Source organism: Stegodyphus dumicola, chromosome 9 (assembly GCF_044657685.1).
Source record: "Stegodyphus dumicola isolate Sdum_Otavi_A_Nest chromosome 9, ASM4465768v1".
NCBI lineage: Eukaryota > Metazoa > Arthropoda > Arachnida > Araneae > Eresidae > Stegodyphus > Stegodyphus dumicola.
In genome coordinates, this window is record NC_140776.1 from 36,844,152 (window position 1) to 36,862,661 (window position 18,510).

Consider the following 18,510-nt stretch of genomic DNA (forward strand, 5'->3'; position numbering starts at 1 on the left):
ACTGAGATCACTGAGCCCGGTAACAGAGTGGAAATATATATAAATATATTTATATACGTTTGGTGCGGCCGATTGCAACCAAAATACGAGGTGCACATCTACATGTTACATGTTATAGCATTTCTGTATACAAAATTTCAACGTTCTGAGGCTACTCGTTTTTGAGTTATGCGAGATACGTACGTAAGCACATACGTACATACGTTCGTACAGACGCAAAATTCTCTTCAGAATTAATTTTAAAGCAGTTGATAATTTTTTTACAGGAAACGAGTCTTTTATTCTGTCCTTACGTACGCAAAAACATCGTTAAATTGCATTCGATATCGGTCAAAATGGATATTTTCGTTGAAATATGCTGCCTGAAACTTTTCGTGATTGCAATACTTCCTTTTTACTTCGTACAAGGAAGTAAAAAGGCATCTAGAGCCATCAAATTTTGAACAACGTAATCCTCCTTCGAATATGGGCATCTCAAAACCCAAATTTGAAATTTGTTTTGTTACCGATTTCATATTTGTAACACTTTAACGGATTTTTTATTAAGAAAATGATTTCAAAGCGAGCAATGGCAACATTGTACGAAAAAAAAACCAGCGCGCGAGACTGTGTATCGGGAATTCTAAAGATATGCTAGTTTAAAAACTATTTTGCGAGATTGCTGTTGAAACGAACTTCATGTTTTAAGTGCGAAGAACATGATATTTAATAAATAAAGGCAAAACAGAAAAATTCAAATAAACGCCCCTTTGGGCGTCATGTAAAATCTGAAAGCTTTCATATTTTTTATTTGATTTAACTTCGCGCTGAAATTTTTCACAAGAAATTGGCAATGCTTTCGTTATTTTATTTTGAAAATTAAATAGCTATTAATTATTAATACATACACATAAAAAGGTTACCTCTTACACTACGTTTTGCTTTTATGCATGTAATATAAGCAAAACCGCCTTGAGTTTCGAAGTTTTACGTAACAAATATTTACAAACTCATAATTAATTATGCTATTAAATTTAATATTTGAACACCCTTTCGCGCTAGGTAAATAATCATACATAACATACTCATTATTTTGAATTAATCATAAATAAAGTTCTTGCAGAACCTGAAACCGCTAAACGGTTTTAATACTTTATGCACACACTGAAGAAATCCCAGAAGGCCAACCTTTCTTCTCCGGGCTATAAAACATTTTTTAAAAGAAAAATGTTTTACGATGTAACTTATTTACGATCCGCTTGGGCAATGTTTCTCACACAATCTGTTTAAAAAATTACGTCGTTTTTATTGTTGTAATTTTTACTTAAGCCATAACTCCGTTAGTTGATAAAAGATATGGATAAAAGTAGACTTATTATCTTGATTTTATTTAAATCTTCTGCTTTCAACTAATATTAAGGATTTTTTAAATTAGAATAAGCATGTAATACACTCATGTCCATAAATTAAGGATAATTTGGAGTCACGCGGAAATCGAACTCTAAAACAAGTATATCACCTGTAAAATCACTACACACATCTTCAAGAATCATATGCAAATTTCAGGAAGTAACCAGATGACACCGATGGTACATCACAATGACGAGAGTGTAAGAGAATGATATATAAGGAATACAGGCAAAGAAGTAAAATTGTTCGCAGGCGCTTTATAAGCATTTCAGTACAATAACCGAAGAGTTATGACACAAAGGACGCATTTGGATGATTTTTTACTTGGATGAATTATCGGCCGTCTGAAATGTGGGCGTGCCCAACTGGAAGTATCAGACGAACTTGGAATTGCACAGAGTGTCATCTCCAGGCTTTGACAACGATTCCAAGATGATGGTTATGTGAGTAGACGTTACAGCACAGGTCGCCCCAGAGTTACAACGCCGAATGAGGACCGGTGTTTGGCAGTTACTGCCAAAAGAAACAGGCGGAGCATAGCCTCAGACCTGTCTCGTCAGCTCTCTTTAGCCTCTGGTACGACAATTTCAAGGCAGACCGTGTACAGACGCATAGGGCAGATTGGTCTATATGCTTAGATCTGTCAGATGCGTTCCACTTACTGCAACTCACTGTCGCCTGCGGTTAGCCTGGAGTAGAGAGCATGCATTGTGGACACCGCAACAGTGGGCTCGTGTGATGTTTTCCGACGAGTCCAGATTTAGCTTGCAGTCTGATTCTCGCCGGACTTTCATATGGAGAGCTCCAGATACCCGTTACTACCAAGAAAACATCATTGAACGACACCGTTACAGTGGGGCAGGAGTGCTCGTTTGGGGTGGAATTATTCTGGGTTCCAGAACTGACCTGCTTGTTCAAATTGGAACCATGACAAGCCAAATCTATCGGGACGTCATTCTGGAACAACATGTACGTTTGTTTTGGGGCGCAGAATTTGTGTTTATGGATGACAACGCCCGCCCTCACCGTGCAAACATTGTAAGCGAATGCCTTCAATCGGAGGATATCACCCGTGTGGACTGGCCAGAGTTCTCACCGGACTTGAATCCAGTAGAGCACGTGTGGGATATGCTTGGCCGACGAGTTGCAGCCCGTCAACCTCCTCCTACATGTCTACCGGAACTTCGGAGAGCATTGCTTTCTGAGTGGTGTAATATCCCCCAAGATCAGATCGATAATTTGATACTCAACATGCCTAGGCGTTGTACGGACTGCATTGCATCGTCTGGGAGACATACAATGTATTAACAATCATACCAACCATGTAATATTAGTTTTTTGTAAATAGGTCTTTTTTGTAATTTGCTTCAGGGAGAAAAAATCGCTAATTTGTTTAATAATATCAAAAAAATATAGCGTCTTTTTTTGCTCTTTACCTTTTGTTTAATAAATAAGCTTTACAAATAAGTCAAATTTGTTTTGCTTCTAACTCTTCCTTTGCCTGATTTTGCATTATCCTTAATTTATGGACATGAGGGTAATTTAGAAGAATGAATTTTTATAATATATGCAAGAGGCAAACTTCAAATGATGAATAAAGAAATGAATAACTTGAAATTTATATATATATATATATATATATATATGAATCTATATGCAAGCAATTTATTAAAAAAGTGTGTAGATTATTAAAAAGAAAAAGATTCCCTTAAAACTCCTCTAAAACGTTGAATAAATCCTCCAGTTGAATAAAATTAATATTTATTCTTTGAACACATACGTAAATTTTATTATTAAATAAAATAAGGCACACAAAAAAATTAACTTTTAAATAAGATTTTTTACGTTTCGGCATTTCTTTTATAATCTTTAGTTGGTATAAACAGAAAAAATAATGAAGCTCTAAAACAAGTGTATTGTAGTTTGAAGAAAATAAAGGGAAGGAAATAAAGCCCTACAACCATAGTCTGAATGTGACTGCAAAATTTTCTCACAACTATTCTATTTCGAAAGCCGAGGATTCTTCACAGAAGGATTAGAGTCAGGAGATTTGTGAACAATAAGAATTGAAGAATTAGAAACTTTTATTACTCACACAAATAAAATACAAATACTTGCTATAAAATAGATTAAAATAAATAATTGTACAGGTTTTATTATGCGAAGTTTAAATTTAAAAAAATTCCGAAAATTCTCAGATTTTATAGTACGCACAAAGAGGCTTTTTCTAACGTTTTATGTGTAACCTTTATTTGTTAACTATAATGCTTTTCGCACTTCAACAGCAATATTACAAAATATTTGAAAACAGTATATATTTAGAATTTCCGATAGACTGTCTCGAGCGCTGGAGAAAATATTGTTATTTTCCATACAGTGTTGCCATTGCCATTTAAAATTGTTGAGGTGTTTAATTAAAAATTGTTAAAGTTTTACAAAATATGAAATAGATTATAAAACAAATCCGAAATTTAAAAGTCAGGCTTTCAGGTGCCAATATTCGAGTGAAGGACTATGTTATTGAAAATTTGATGGCTCTAGGTTTCGACGTGTTTTCACAGTTGGAGAGCATATATACATTCATGCAGAATTTTCAATATTTAATTTCTTTTAATCTAATACAAAAGCGATAATATTTGATGGAAGCAATCTAAAACGTTAATAGTGATTCAACGAAAAATCCCTTTTAGAGGCTAATAGCCATTCTGACGCAACGTTTCTTTGACCTAAAAGCCTATTAACAGTAAAGAAATGTAATGTAAAAGTATTTATTATGCCAACAGAGAAAGTGTTAGAATGCACAGTAAATGCATGAGCGGTGCCCGTTTAACTCTTACTTATTTCCAGTTTTTGTGAATTGTAATTTGTTTCCCTGAGACGTTTTCATTTTCTAACAGTTTTCAGTTAACAGTTTTATGTATGTGGGATGAGGTTAGGATTAAAATAGAGGAAGGCAGTGAAATTTTTAAAGGTATTTAATGATGAAAGAATAAACATGATTATGGTATGTACAGAGTGAAAGGAAGTAAGATAAAAATTTTGAATCGTCATGAAACGGTATCACATCATCATCGTCGAACAGCATAGTTCAGTTACATCCAACGCCACGTTATAATTTAATTCAATCCAATAAGTTTAAATGAAATGCAAGAAAAAATGCGTATAATTTAATATTTCGTACAAGGAAGTCATGTGGTGTACACATCAGATCTTTTAATAAAATCTAATTCAGCACAGGACGGTTACATCACCTCTTTCTTTAATAAATGGAGTTTGTTTATTCTTATTTAAAATTTCTCCTTTTAATACCAAATTATTCATTATCAAAAATTATTTTCAAAACATTAAATAGAGATTATGTCATCCAACTATTATTTCTTCTCTTATTTTTCTACAATTCATAAGCGAAAAAGAACGATATAATAATTATGCAGTTTCATACCAGATCACCCTCTGATCGCTGCATCAAAGGAATGTAAAAAAGGTCGAAAATAATATCAGAATTTTAATTGCATTGTACTAAATCTACAAAACATGACTTCCTACGAAGTAAATGATTTATTAGCCTTCCTTCTACTACGTTTTTTCAAAAATAAAATACTAAGTTTTAGGACTTGTATCTTATTCATAAAATTATTATGTGTGTGTTATATTTCAAATTAACGTACAAAATTATTAAATATTTTATAAAGTTCATACTGTTGTACGTATTAAAAACAACGTGGAAATAAACATCTTCCAAATTTCAGGAAAATATTACATTTGAATAACCTGTAAATCCAAATTTTGGTAAAACTAAAACCGATGTAATGCGCAGGTCTCATGAAAAATCTTCTATGTCAGTAAGATGAGAGAAAGCTTCAGATTACTACCTAAAATGTTTTGAGAAATAACTGTTCTGAATATTCTATTAAGTTGGGGAAGTTTTTTGTAGGCAAGAGTTTCTAAATTAATTTGCTTTTCTAAAAAATTTGGTTTTCTACCCTTAATTGACTTTAATTATTCTAATCTTTACTTGCTAATTTCTCTAAATTCCACTTGTTTAAATTTCATTGTAGTAATTCACAACATTTGGTTTTACTTTGAGTTTTGAATTTTCCTTTTACTCTTGCCTACATGTATGACGAAACATGAATTGATTAATTGACGAGTTAGGTTTGGAGGCAACTTCCCTTGGATAAGTCTGTCTCCTGCCTGCTCAACAATTATTCACTTATGCATTTTTATAAATTTTTAGGATTAAAAATGTTATTGGAATTATTGGAATTATTTATTGTGTATTCACAGATTTTGATACTTGCACTTGATATACATATGCTTGCAGAATTTAAATGATACTGTAGATTAGTTTGAAGCAATAATTTATCATTTATTTGTAATTCAATTTCATTTAAAATTTAATTAATTGTAAATTTGCTTTTTACGAATAGAGAATTTTTGTTAAATTCATATTTCATTGCTTGCAGCAATGGCGCAAAAGAACTATTTAAATTGAATTTTACTATATTCTTTCGAAACAGTTTGTTAAATTCAAATTTTAATATTGTATTAAGGTAATTTTTTTCTGCAGAATTCTAAATTAGCATATTTTGTTCGGAAGCTATATTTATAATTTAGAAAAAATATATGAAAGTTATAGGACACATCTTATATTAAGGTTAATTTGGTTAGTTTTAACCTTAATTTATGATACAGGAGAAATTATGATACAGAGTTGATTAATGCCTTTTGAAAGCATAATTAAAGCTTGTTGATAACGTGAAGGATCAGTTCAAACTTGCCAAGATTTTGAAATGAATTTAAAGTACTAGTATTCAAATTTCATTAGTAAAATATTATGAAATACTGTCAGGGCAATGACATTAAATATGTTGCTATGAATTTCTTTATATCATTATTGCTTATATATTATTATTATATATAGCATTATTGTTTTTTAGATATGCAAATAATGCAGAGCACATTGAGTTAGCCATTCTAATTAGTATTAGATATATATAAGTCGTTGTATATCTCTTCGTGCATTTAATTTTATCGGCAAACCAAAAAAAGTTAAACTATTAAGCATGTATGATAACAGTACCTTAATTAACTTTTACAGCTAATTATTAATATTAAGGGTTTCAGATTTAGGGGTGTATTATTTATTTGATAATCAAGGCATCGCTTTCTTCTACTAATACTAAATAATAGAAAAATATTAAATATCAGGTAAACCACACTTCAAAAAATACAAATAGCTGCAATTCATGCCAAAATATTATCATCTATAAACATAATAAAATTATATTTGCCTGTAGGCAATTTTGCAAGCAGGAGATGTGACGAATGAGCAATGACCTCGCCGAGACTCGAACTTGGACCTCTCGAATACACGCCGAGTATACTACCGTTACACTACTAAGGCATGCAGAAAGGATGGACAAAAATTGTTAGTTACGAACACGGTTACTAATTGCTCGAGACATGTCCTGTCTTTCGAGATATGTTCTAAGCTAGAAAGCAATTTATTTCAAATAACGAAACCTTTGAAGACATTTCTGAGGCTCCAATTCATTATGACTGCCCGGTGGCTAGAGCGGTACCACAGGTCCGGAATTCGATCCTCGGGCTGGGCAAATTTGACTCAGCCTTTCATCCATATATTGGGTTCATAAGAGGAGTACCAAGTTCGCTTGGGGACTGCATGAACTTTTGGTTGCATGAATACTATATTTGTTCAAAATATTTCTACGTTTCATGCAAATTTTATTTTATAGATCAAATACAATAACGTAACAAAGCCAAAAGCTTGACAGATTTGTTTACGTGCAAAATGGTGGTTTTAGAAAAGCAATGGATGGAAGGCTATGTCTGTGCTCTTTCGGAAGAAAATTATTCTTATCTCCTTATTACAAAATAACGTGAATACCATGGTTTTTCGATGTCTAAAGATACGAAAGGTAATATTGTCAAGAGAAAAGGAAAAGAAAAGTCTGGCTTCAAGTGGAAATATGGTTCCAAATATATATCCAAGGAAGAAACGAAATGTTTGGAATTTTGCAATGATAAGATATTTAATGTTAAAAGAAATTCCCCCAATTCAAAGGAAAAGGTATCTAGCCCTTACCCATCATTTATATCCCTACTATTCTGATGTATCTCCCATGGATTTATACATGTTAGGATTTTTAAAATGCGGGTTGTCCAAACGTTGAACTACAACCTTCCTTGGAATTTGGAAAGCAATTCAAGAGGAATGTGATAAAATACCTCTCTCGACACTGCCAAAGTTTTGATTGCTTTCGTAATTACGATGTAGAAAGATAATGAAGAATAAGGGTTTTCAAACAGATAATTTAAAACATAAAAATGCTGCGTAAAAGATTTCTGTAAATACAAGAAAAGTGGTCTAAAAATGTATGAACAAAATCCGCATACTATACACTCTTAGACAAAAAAAAAAAAAAAAAAAAAAAAAAAAAAAACGACGTACCAAGAAGGAGTTATCCGAATGGGACTAGACTAAAATCGGTAAAGGTGATGTACATGTACAGAAAAACAAATGATTACAGTTTCAGAAAATTGGATGATTTATTGAAGTGATAGACGCGTTCAAAAAGTCAGTAACGCGTTTTTTCACCTCTGGCCCTTATGCAAGCAGTTATTCGGCTTGGCATCGATTGATAGAGGTTGCTAATGTCCTCCTGAGGGATATCGTGCCAGATTCTGTCCAACTGGCGCGTTAGATCATCAACATCCCGAGCTGGTTGGAAGGACTTGTCCATAATGCTCCAAGCGTGCTCAATAGAAGAGAGATCCGGCGACCTTGCTGACCAAGTTAATGTTCGGCAAGCAGCAGAAAAAATGTGCAGTGTGGGAGCGGCCATTATCTTGCTCAAATGGAAGCCCAGGGTTGCGTGACATGAAGGGCAACACAACGGGCCTTAGAAATTCGTCGACGCACCGCTGTGCTGTAAGGTTGCGACGGATGACAACCAAAGGGGTCCTACAATAAAATGAAATGGCACCCCAGACTATCATTCCTGATTGTCGGCCTGTCTACCGGAAGACAAACAGGTTGGTATCACACCGCTGTCCGGGGTCTTCAGACTCCCCTTCTCTGGTCATCGGTGTCAATTCAAAGCGGGACTCATCTCTGAAGACTAAAGTCATATTCTACTACAGTCAGTGACAATCCAGTGCGAATGACCCCGACACCACTGCAAACGGGCTTGACGTTGTACAGAGGTAAATGGTAGTCGGGACCTGAGTCCCCTTTCTATGAGACGTCTATGAATGGTCCCTGCGGTCACTGAAGCACTAGTTGCACGAACAGTCGATGATAATGATGTATTTGGGGCTGTGAGTGCCGCTCTGACGATTGCTCGGTCTTCACGTTCTGCCGTTTCTCTAGGCCTACTGCTTCCTTCTTCACGCTGCGTGGGGCCGTGGTTCACTCATTCCTGCCAACATCTTCTAATAGTGGCATCGCTCCTGCTCAAATGTCGAGCTATTCGCCGATAAGACCAACCGGCTTCTTTGAACCCACTACACGACCTCTCTCAAACTCTGACATCTTTCGCGTACCGGTATGCGAGGCATAGTTACTGTCTACCAGAGTACACGGAATGAAATTCGCGAAGAATTTATAACCTGGAATCGTAATTTATGCTCTTAAATATCCTGCCAGTTGCGCTGTAGCGACAACCGTCCATTCATTGGCAGCCAAAATGTAAAATTTTGTATTTTCCGCCGAAACCTGTATGCATATAAATCTGTGTCCAATTTGCTTTATATCTTCTCGGTGCGTCTTTTTTTTTTTTTTTTCCTAAGAGTGTATTTACTGCAATTTGGAGCATTTAAATATATTTCTGGTAATAAAATAACATTCCTCAGAAATGCTGCATTTTGCAACGTAAGTATTTTTATTGAAGACAAACAAGAAAAAAGAAAAAAGTCATTAATGCCCTTCTATCAAAGTATAATATTTCATAAGTTAAATTTCATTAAAAGTGCTACATTTCTGATGCGTAAAACATTTATCTTGAACATTTTCTATATACGTTTAAAAAGCAAAATTAATTTTTATAGATTTTAACACATAAGACCATGTTCCTTGTTACTTGCTATTTTAAAATTAATGAGAAATGCTACCTGAAAGGATCTTGAAGAAATCTTTTTTTTTTTTTTTTTTAACCCGCACTTTCCTATATAATCTGCATTATAAAAAAGAGGAAAAAAAAACTGCTTGTGGAAAATGTCCGCTTAAAATACTTTACTCGTCACTTAACAGATGAGTGTTATACCTTTTATTTATAAATGTTTTTAAAAATGCCTTTTTGAAGTTTTATAAAGGTAAAAAAAAAATTATTTTAATAAGGAAAAAAATGGAAACTTTTAATAAGTAGGAAAAAACACAATTTATTTGCTTATTTGGGAAAATCCGTCGCTGCTTACTCCATGATTGGTATCATAGTAAAGTCAACTTATAATACACTTTTAATCATATTAAACCAAACATCTAAATTTTTGACATGCGAAAGAAATTTTCGTGCCGCAGTTATAAAACTCAGAATGAAGTATTAAAGGCAAAAGGAAAAAAAAATAAAGTTTGTTAAAAATCAAAAGTTTTTGTTTTTAGCCCAAAGGGGAGGTTAGCTCAAAAGGGCTATTAGTTCCGAAACGGCATTTTTGGTTGTTTCTATACAAAAGTACGTTTCACTTTTCAGATTGTGTGCACCAAATATTATCACCCTGTATTATATTTAAATAAACTAGATAATGAAGAATCTGCATGAAAACGACGGTACCTAGAGCCATCAAATTTTGAATAATGTAATCCTGCACCCGAACATGGGCTCTTGGAATCCCGAATTTTGAACCTGAAATTTGTTTTACTATGTTTTTCATACTTTTTAAAACTTTAACGAATTTTTGATTAACAAACTCAACGATTTCAAGGCGAACAAAGGTAGCACTGTACTGAAAATAACATTTTCATCTGCAGCGCGCGAGACTGTCCATCGGAAATTCTAAAGAATGCTGTTTTTTAATATTTTGTGATATTGCTGTTGAACTCAATTTTATGTGGCTTAAGTGCGAGGAACATGATATTTAATAAAAAATGGTAGCACGCAAACTGTTAAAACGCTCTTTTGGGTGTAATATAAAAACTGAAGACTTTTAGATTATTTTTAGCCCAAAGGATGTTAGGCCAGAAGGACTATTAATTTCATTTTGACATTTTGCTTTTCTTCGAATCTGCATGGATGTAAAACTGTTCCTTGCAATGTGAAAAACAACGGTACCTAGAGACATCAAATTTTGAATAACATAGTCCTCCATACGAATATCGGTATTTGGAAGCCCAAATTTGGAATTTAGAATTTATTTTATTATCTGTTTCATATTTTCTTAAACTTTAACGAATCTTTGAATAACAAACTGAACGATTTCAAAGCGAACAATGGCAACACTGTACGTGGGAAAAAATTATTTACAGCTCGTGTGACTGTGTATCGGATATTCTAAACATGCTCTTTTTAAATATTTTTTTTTTATATAACTGTAGAGTTGAATTCAATAGTTTATGTCCGAAGAACATGCTATTTAATAAATAAAGGTAACAAATAAACTTTGAAAAAACTCCCCTTTCGGCATAATATAAAATCTGAAAGCTTTCAGATTTTTTTCGATTTTTTTTATTTCTTTTTAGACGGTTATTTGTCGTCTAAAAAGAAATCCAAATAAGACAAAACATTGTGTTGCAGAACAGTTTCATTTCCCTTAAATTTCATGTATTAAAGTAGCCTTAATAAACGCTAAGTCAGAAATTTGTAAGCTTTCTTTATTCATAATTTGTACACTAATGTACTCTACAATAGATAAAAACTTGGAAATCAGTGTATCAGTGTTTCATAGTTGTTTAATAATATTTATATTTTAATACAAACGTAAATTTTTATTCAAAGAAGCAAATTTATTTTTTATTATGTCGTTTGTACATTTTACTTTAGATTGAAAATTTTATATTACTATTACATAGTAGGTGAACATTTTACAAATTGTCTTAATAGTATTAATGTTCATAATATTACTGATAAAAAAGTACATTATTTTTAATCTAGTCAATTTTCTGTAAAAAGTGTATGTTACAATTTTAAAGATAAATTAATCACTTCGTAATTCGCTGAATGTTATCACCTCGCAGAATCATCATTTTGTTGGCTGTGTGAAAGATAAATGAATGAATGGTGATCTTGTAACATAACGTCACAAATAAGAAGATTAGGGTCTAAGCAGCTTTAGTAAAGCATCTTGGCAATTTATGGACGAGCGAAGTATTAAACCTTCTTAGACAAGTTATAAAACACACCATTTTTCAAATATAATTCTGCAGTAACGCAAGTAATTCTTAGAGAATCCTTGACTCTTAGTTCTTATAGAATGAAATCTCCCTAAACGGATGGCACACAATTCGAATTTCATTTTCTGTGAAAACGGTCGCCTTACAGAACATGAATTAGAATGATACTCTCTGTAATTTGAAGCAAGATTATTTTAATTATATTAGTTGACATATTGGTAATACCACATAGAACGCATCTTAGAGAGGTTTTTGTGAGATAGGAGAGTCTTGAGCAGGTATTTCGCAGCATTAACTATGGAAACTATGTTAATGGAAACTGATTTTGCATTCCTTATTAAATTACTATGGACCGCAGTTTGTAGGAAATTTTAAATAATATACAAATATAATCTTATATTAAAATATGCATCATTGTTTTGGATTGTTGCAAGTATATGATAACGAATGCATAAAAATAATAGTGCTATTTATCAGATTTTAAATTTAGTACATTCTATAAGCAAATTAACGACCGAAATAAATAATAGCCTCCCTAGCAGCGTATATTAGCAAGGGATGAATAACGTCTGGGAAGGAAAAAGCCGTAAAAGTAAAGCACTTTTCGTCTTCTTTACACCATCGATACAACGCCGCTAGGTTTTCTAAACAAATACATAAACTTAACAGAACTGTAAAACGCTTTTTGGAAGAAAACAAATTTCCACGTAGACAATTTATGGAACACATAATTTTTGATTTAGATATATATATATATATATATAATTTAACAAATTATTTTTGGTCCGATAATAAGTAAAAATACCTTGTTTCTTTGTTTGACTTTTTCTTTGCATCTTGATATGTATTCCTTCTTTTCATATATTTGTGATTTATTAGTATTTTTTTTTATTTTAAGAATTGTATACTTCACGAATATTATATTTTTTAACCCAACAGCGTTAGCCCTTGAGGCCTATTAATTACGTTTTGGCATTTTCCGTTGCTTCATTATAAACGGCGCTCCGCTTTCCAAATTGTTGTCCCCAAATATTAGAGCCCAGCATTATTTTTAAAGAAATTCAATATTGAAAGTTTCTTCATGAATGTATCTATGTTTCTCGCATTATGAAAAACTACAGTACCTAGAATACATTTTTTGGATAACGTAGGCCCCCCTTCTCGAATATGGACATCTGGAAGCCCAAATTTGGAATTTGTTTTATTATATATTAGCGGTAAAGTCGCTGAACACTGATAGTTCGGTCCGAAGTTCGAATCCCGTGAACGGGCTGGCTGCATGGGTGTTTTCGTGCTTTTCCCCATGTGTAACGTGTATACGAGCCAGTTTCCCTTAGAAAGCCTTCCACGAAGGCATCCCTCCCCTTAGGCAGATAGCCCTCGAGGCTTTGCCGTAATTAAATAACCTAACCTAACCATATATTGTAAAACTTTAACGAAAGTTTTATTAACAAACTCAAGATTTCAAAGCGTTCCATTAACATTCGCATCGCGTGCTTCTTCAAGCACAATACTTTTTTTACGTTTCTTTGGATTTCTTTCTTTACATTTCTTACTGGTATTATGTTGGTAGCATAGCAATGCAAAGACGTTACAATGTCTAATGGTATTTTGTGTCGAATGTGACTTTGAATGTCTGTATCTTTTTTCAAACCTAGTTTCGAATTCTGCCTGGATATATATATATATATATGTATGAAAGGTTTCAGATTTTAAATTACGTCCAAATGGACGTTTATTTAACGTCTTGTGTGTTACCTTTTTTTTTTTATTAAATATCATGTTTTTTCCACTTAAACCATAAAATTCAGTTCAATAGCAATGTCGCAAAATAATTTTAAAATGAGCCTATGTTTAAAATTTCCGATACACAGTTTCGCGCAATGAAAATAAAAAGTTTTTTCCCCCCGTATAGTGTTGCCATTGTTCGTTTTTAAATTGTTTAATTTGTTAATAAAAATTTCGTTAAAAGATTTACAACATAAGAAATAGGTAATGAAACAAATTTCAAACTCTACATTTGAGCTTTCACATGCCCATATTCGCAGTAGGATTACGTCATTCAAAATTGGATAGCTCTAGGTACTGCTGTTTTATCACAATGCAAGAAATATACATACATTTATGCAGATTCTTCATTATTTAACATCTTCAAATATAATACAGGGCAATAGTATTTAGTGGCAACGATTTGAAAAGAGATACTGCCTCTTAAAGTTTTCAACGCAAAATCGCAATACGAAAACAATAGTCCTTCTGAAAACTTTCAGATTTTATGTTTTTATTTATATTTTTTTAAATTTGTTTTGTGCCTTTTAATATGTAAAAATGCCTTGTTTATTAAATTTACTGTTTATTTCTTTCATTTGTCACATTTGCATCATGATTTGTTTCGTTTTATTTTACGTTGTATGCGTTGTACTGTATGAATACTCTATTCATTTTTTAATTAATTAAAAATTAATTTAAAAAAATATTAAGTGTTCCTCCACGCGTTAAGAAGTTTTTTCATTTTACCAAGCTCCTTTAAGATATAAATTCGTATTTTATAAAATTGAATAGGTAATTTTAAATTGGAATTTGGATTTTGTTCAGAAATGCGAAATGATTTAACGCGCTTCTCATGAATTTTTGGTGATTGCACGGAGAGATTCAATTTTTCCTTGATAAGTCGGGATCTTTCTATGCAATCAGCAATAATTTTCTTGTTTTATTCTTTTGTTCTCTATTTTAATTAACAGATTCTATTTAATTATTTACAAAATCAAAATATTAATTTCCAGAATGATGCATATTTAACATTTAAATTTCCTTTAGCATTTTATAGGAGTTACTTTCATTTATATTTTCCCTATAAATCTAACCTTTATCCTAGCAGAAATGCGGATGATTTATTTTTTAAGTCCTTTTACATAAATTTTAAAATTCATTAATTTTTAAGTTTTTCTTCTTATTTTTTTCTTTATAAATTACATTTTTATCATAATGTTTTAAAACCTATTCCTAAAAAATGTTTCCAAGCATTTGATATTTCAAATATATTTTACCTAAAAGAGATGTGCAATAAACATGGGCTTGCTAGTACTCAAAGGCCTAAAAGGTTCCAAATTTCTGGTTCATCCTGGACTCGATTTCCAAATGTGACTCTTCGGACTTTATAAATGTGTAAAGCAAATATCACTGTTTTCTTTAAAATGTGAAATATGAAGGCATTACATATGATAGGCATATAAAGTATAAATGCTATTTCATTAATAACAATTACTTAAACTTAAGTATATCAGAGACAATCAAATACCAAGAATGATTTAAATGTATATATTGCTTTCATCAAAGAACATCCAAGAAAATTACAGGTTTCTTTTTAATTTAGAAAGAAACTTTCTTTTATACCTGAAATGTAAAGCGTTTCAAAGTAGCATTTCCAAGAAGGACACTTTTGTTTGATTTAATTAAAACAAAAAAAAAAAAAAATACTTAAATGCATCAGAATTGAATCAACAGTGTATTCAAAATCTGGTCGTAATTATTTCTCCCCCATGTGTGCCGTCTATTGTTTCTTTCGGGAAAAATAGTCCTGCTGAGTGTTTTCGAATTGTTCGTTTAAAAAAAAAATATTTACGGGTGAAATATGGACGTCATCTTTTGTCGTTCGATGTAAACAAGTGTTTTCGATTTGAATAAAATGAATAATGGAAAATTAATTAATATGCATGAAAGATTCAGAACACTCAAATATAGTTCTGCATATCATAAAAATCAGTATTTCAGAGTTTTATAGTGAACGACATACGATATAATGTATAGAATGGAGATTAATTAAAGTGATAACAATTGTTAAATATAATCTTTCAGATCATTACTCGAAAATATGTTATATTTGTTCGTTTGCGAGTTTTTCTTACCCTCATTATGAATAAAAATGTGAGAATTTGCAAAGCTGTTAAACTAGAACTCATATTCTTGACCCATAACAGTCTAAAACTTCTTAACATATCCAGTCATGTACTGTTGTTAAGGTTTTCCTCCCTTTTCTTTCTTTCTTTCCTGTGAATTTGCAGAAATTTGTGAATTTCTTTCCTGCGAATTCCTTTTCCTTTTTCAGTTCTGCTATCTTCATTCTGGTCTTGAATGACTTCTTTAGATACTGCAACTTCTATACGTATTTTTCATTCATGTCTTTCTGCAACCTGTTTCCGATGTTTTGTTTATCTTGCAAATTTAGAGGACCTGAAATTTCTTTGTATTCTGTGTGGTGGAAGATCGGAGAAATAAGTTATTAAAACAGTCACCTTTAATTTTAATCAGAACACAAATTTTATGCCTTAAAGATCTAAACAAAATTTGTGGCTTAAAATCGAAATAACACTGCAATTATATCACAAGTTAATGTTTTTATAATTAATTTTTATCAACAACTTGAATAGAGGTGTCACAGTTTCCATTACACAAATTATTTTGGTGTTTGGAAAATAAAAATTGTTGCAGTGTCACTTGTGGAATATATTTCTGCAAGCTCCATGTAAAAAATTCAAATTATAATAAAGCACACAGTGATATCTTGACTTAATTATTCTTGTCTTCATTAGCAAGAAATAACTTTGTAAATATGGTGTGCAAGCGATCAAGTGAAAACGGTGTTCAACTAGGGAGATCAGATTGCAGTTTCTTTTCCGGTTCTTATGAGTTTTTAATGTTTTAATATCTTTAATAATTTTTGGAAAATTTTAGATTATACCTTTATTTGCCGCGAATAAGAGCAGAAAAATCTAACTCTTAAGAAGCTAATGCATCATGTAAAATGTTCGCAAAATGCAAATGAGCTTTGCTGCACAACAGAGTGAACTTCACCAAATTATGACAGTTAAGGGCTGTATGTATTATGTCCTTCTAGCTATTAACAATCATGACGTCACGCTCTTTTTGTTCTGACAAATTTTTCTTTTTTTTTTTTTTTTTTTTTTTGATCAGTTAGTTCGGAGATGTTGGCAGTTGATAGGAGAAGGAGACAGCATCATTCTACCAAGAGGTTTGGTGGTATTGCATCGCTACCCCGCTTATCTAGCATCAAATAAAATTGTAAGATAGTCTAGCCATTGTGGCTGAGCACATAATTGCATAATTTTTCAGATATTCAAATTACTTTACAGGGAAACATGAACTTAGAATAGTGCAGCAAATACTCTTTAAAACTACAACACTTTACAGACTTTAGAGAAATTTACAAACGTTTATTGCGCTACATCCAAATACAGTAACAGTGCAGAGAGTTAAACTTCTAAAAATAAATTGGGTGAATATTAAGTTCTTACTCTTGCCTTGTTCCTATTACCACCTACCAAAAAATGTAAAATAAAATTATATATATATATATATATATATATATATAAAACAAGGCATAGGTCTGTTCCGAGTTTTACAGGCTTGTCGAAAATCTGGGTGATCCTTGTCACCAGAGGACGCTGTTTCGCCATAAACTTGCAGAAGGCTGAGCATTGTTATTGGGGATTTTAAGATGGTGTTTAGTAAGTGGACAGATGGTAAGATAATGGTCTGAGGTATCAGCTTCTCCACAGGCACAGTGGCCGGTGTTGCTGACCCCTTTTCTATTAAAATATTTGGAAAAATGGCCTTGGCCTGTAATAAATCTTGTTAATTGCAGAGAAATGACGTTGCGTTTGTTGTCTAATTGTGTTATGTAGTAGTATGTCCAGCGGTCTTGTTCACATTCATCCCACTCTGTTTGCCTTTTGATTTGTCCATAATCTTATCAGCCGACGACTTAAATTTTTGAAGTTTGAATGAAGTGAAAAGTTTTTATTATATGATCCTTGTTGTACTGGATGGTTGGTAATGGGGGCATAGCATATTGTCACTTGTGTTTCTACGTGACGGAAAGGCCCCGCTTTCCGTTTCTTAACTTCGCAAATAGGTCAAGCTCCAACGCATGCGTTCTTTCTTATTATGTCAATCAGCATCCGTCAGACTTACTGTGCACGTATCATTCGATATTCGAAACTCTCCCTACTAACCATCTTAGGTTTTAAGTCTTTTACTATTTAACTTTACTTATTAACTGCAAACGTTTGGTAGACGTTAAGCGATTTGCCGTTATGCCTAATGTAGAACAGAAGCTTGACAAGGGTGTAAAAGACCCTTTATTTGAAATTTAATAAGATGAACATAAGACACACCTAGTGTTTACAACTCTACCAACATTTATGGGGAGAAACTCAAAGTAGAAATTCAAATATAAAGCTAAATTTAAATAACGAAAATTTAACGGTTACACAGAGCAGTTTAACACGAAGTTGGTTCGGACTTAACGACATGAATTTAACTATTAGCAAGCATAATGAGAGGCTGAAAACAGAAAGCCCTATCTAGTATAGTATAGATATTAGTTATATATAGAACTCATATCTAGTAACATGGCCTTCACGAAGCAGAACACGCTCTAACTTAGCAATCTCAAAACCTCACTTTAAATACACCCGAAATTGTTTGCATTCTAGCGGGAAAACGGAAAGAAAGAAGTGACAGTAAACATTCAAAACATAAAATAACTGGTTATTTTAATTAAATGAATCTCACAATGTTTTGCACTATCTCAAATAACATGGCGTATTCCTCAAATGTTACCTCTGAAGACGGTCCTTTCGAACTGCTGCAGAACTGCTTGTCTATCAGAACAACATGCATCTGGTTCAACAGCAGATCTTTCGCTTCTTTAAATTCATCATGCGGCATTCGAGTTTCCTGTATCGTCATAT

At 32.5% G+C, this 18,510-nt stretch overlaps 1 protein-coding gene across 1 annotated transcript in view; it reads left to right on the top strand.

Moving 5' to 3' along the window:
- Positions 1-18,510, top strand: part of LOC118188109 (cell adhesion molecule Dscam1-like) — a 637,201-nt gene that overhangs the window by 40,178 nt on the left and 578,513 nt on the right. The window lies entirely within an intron of this gene.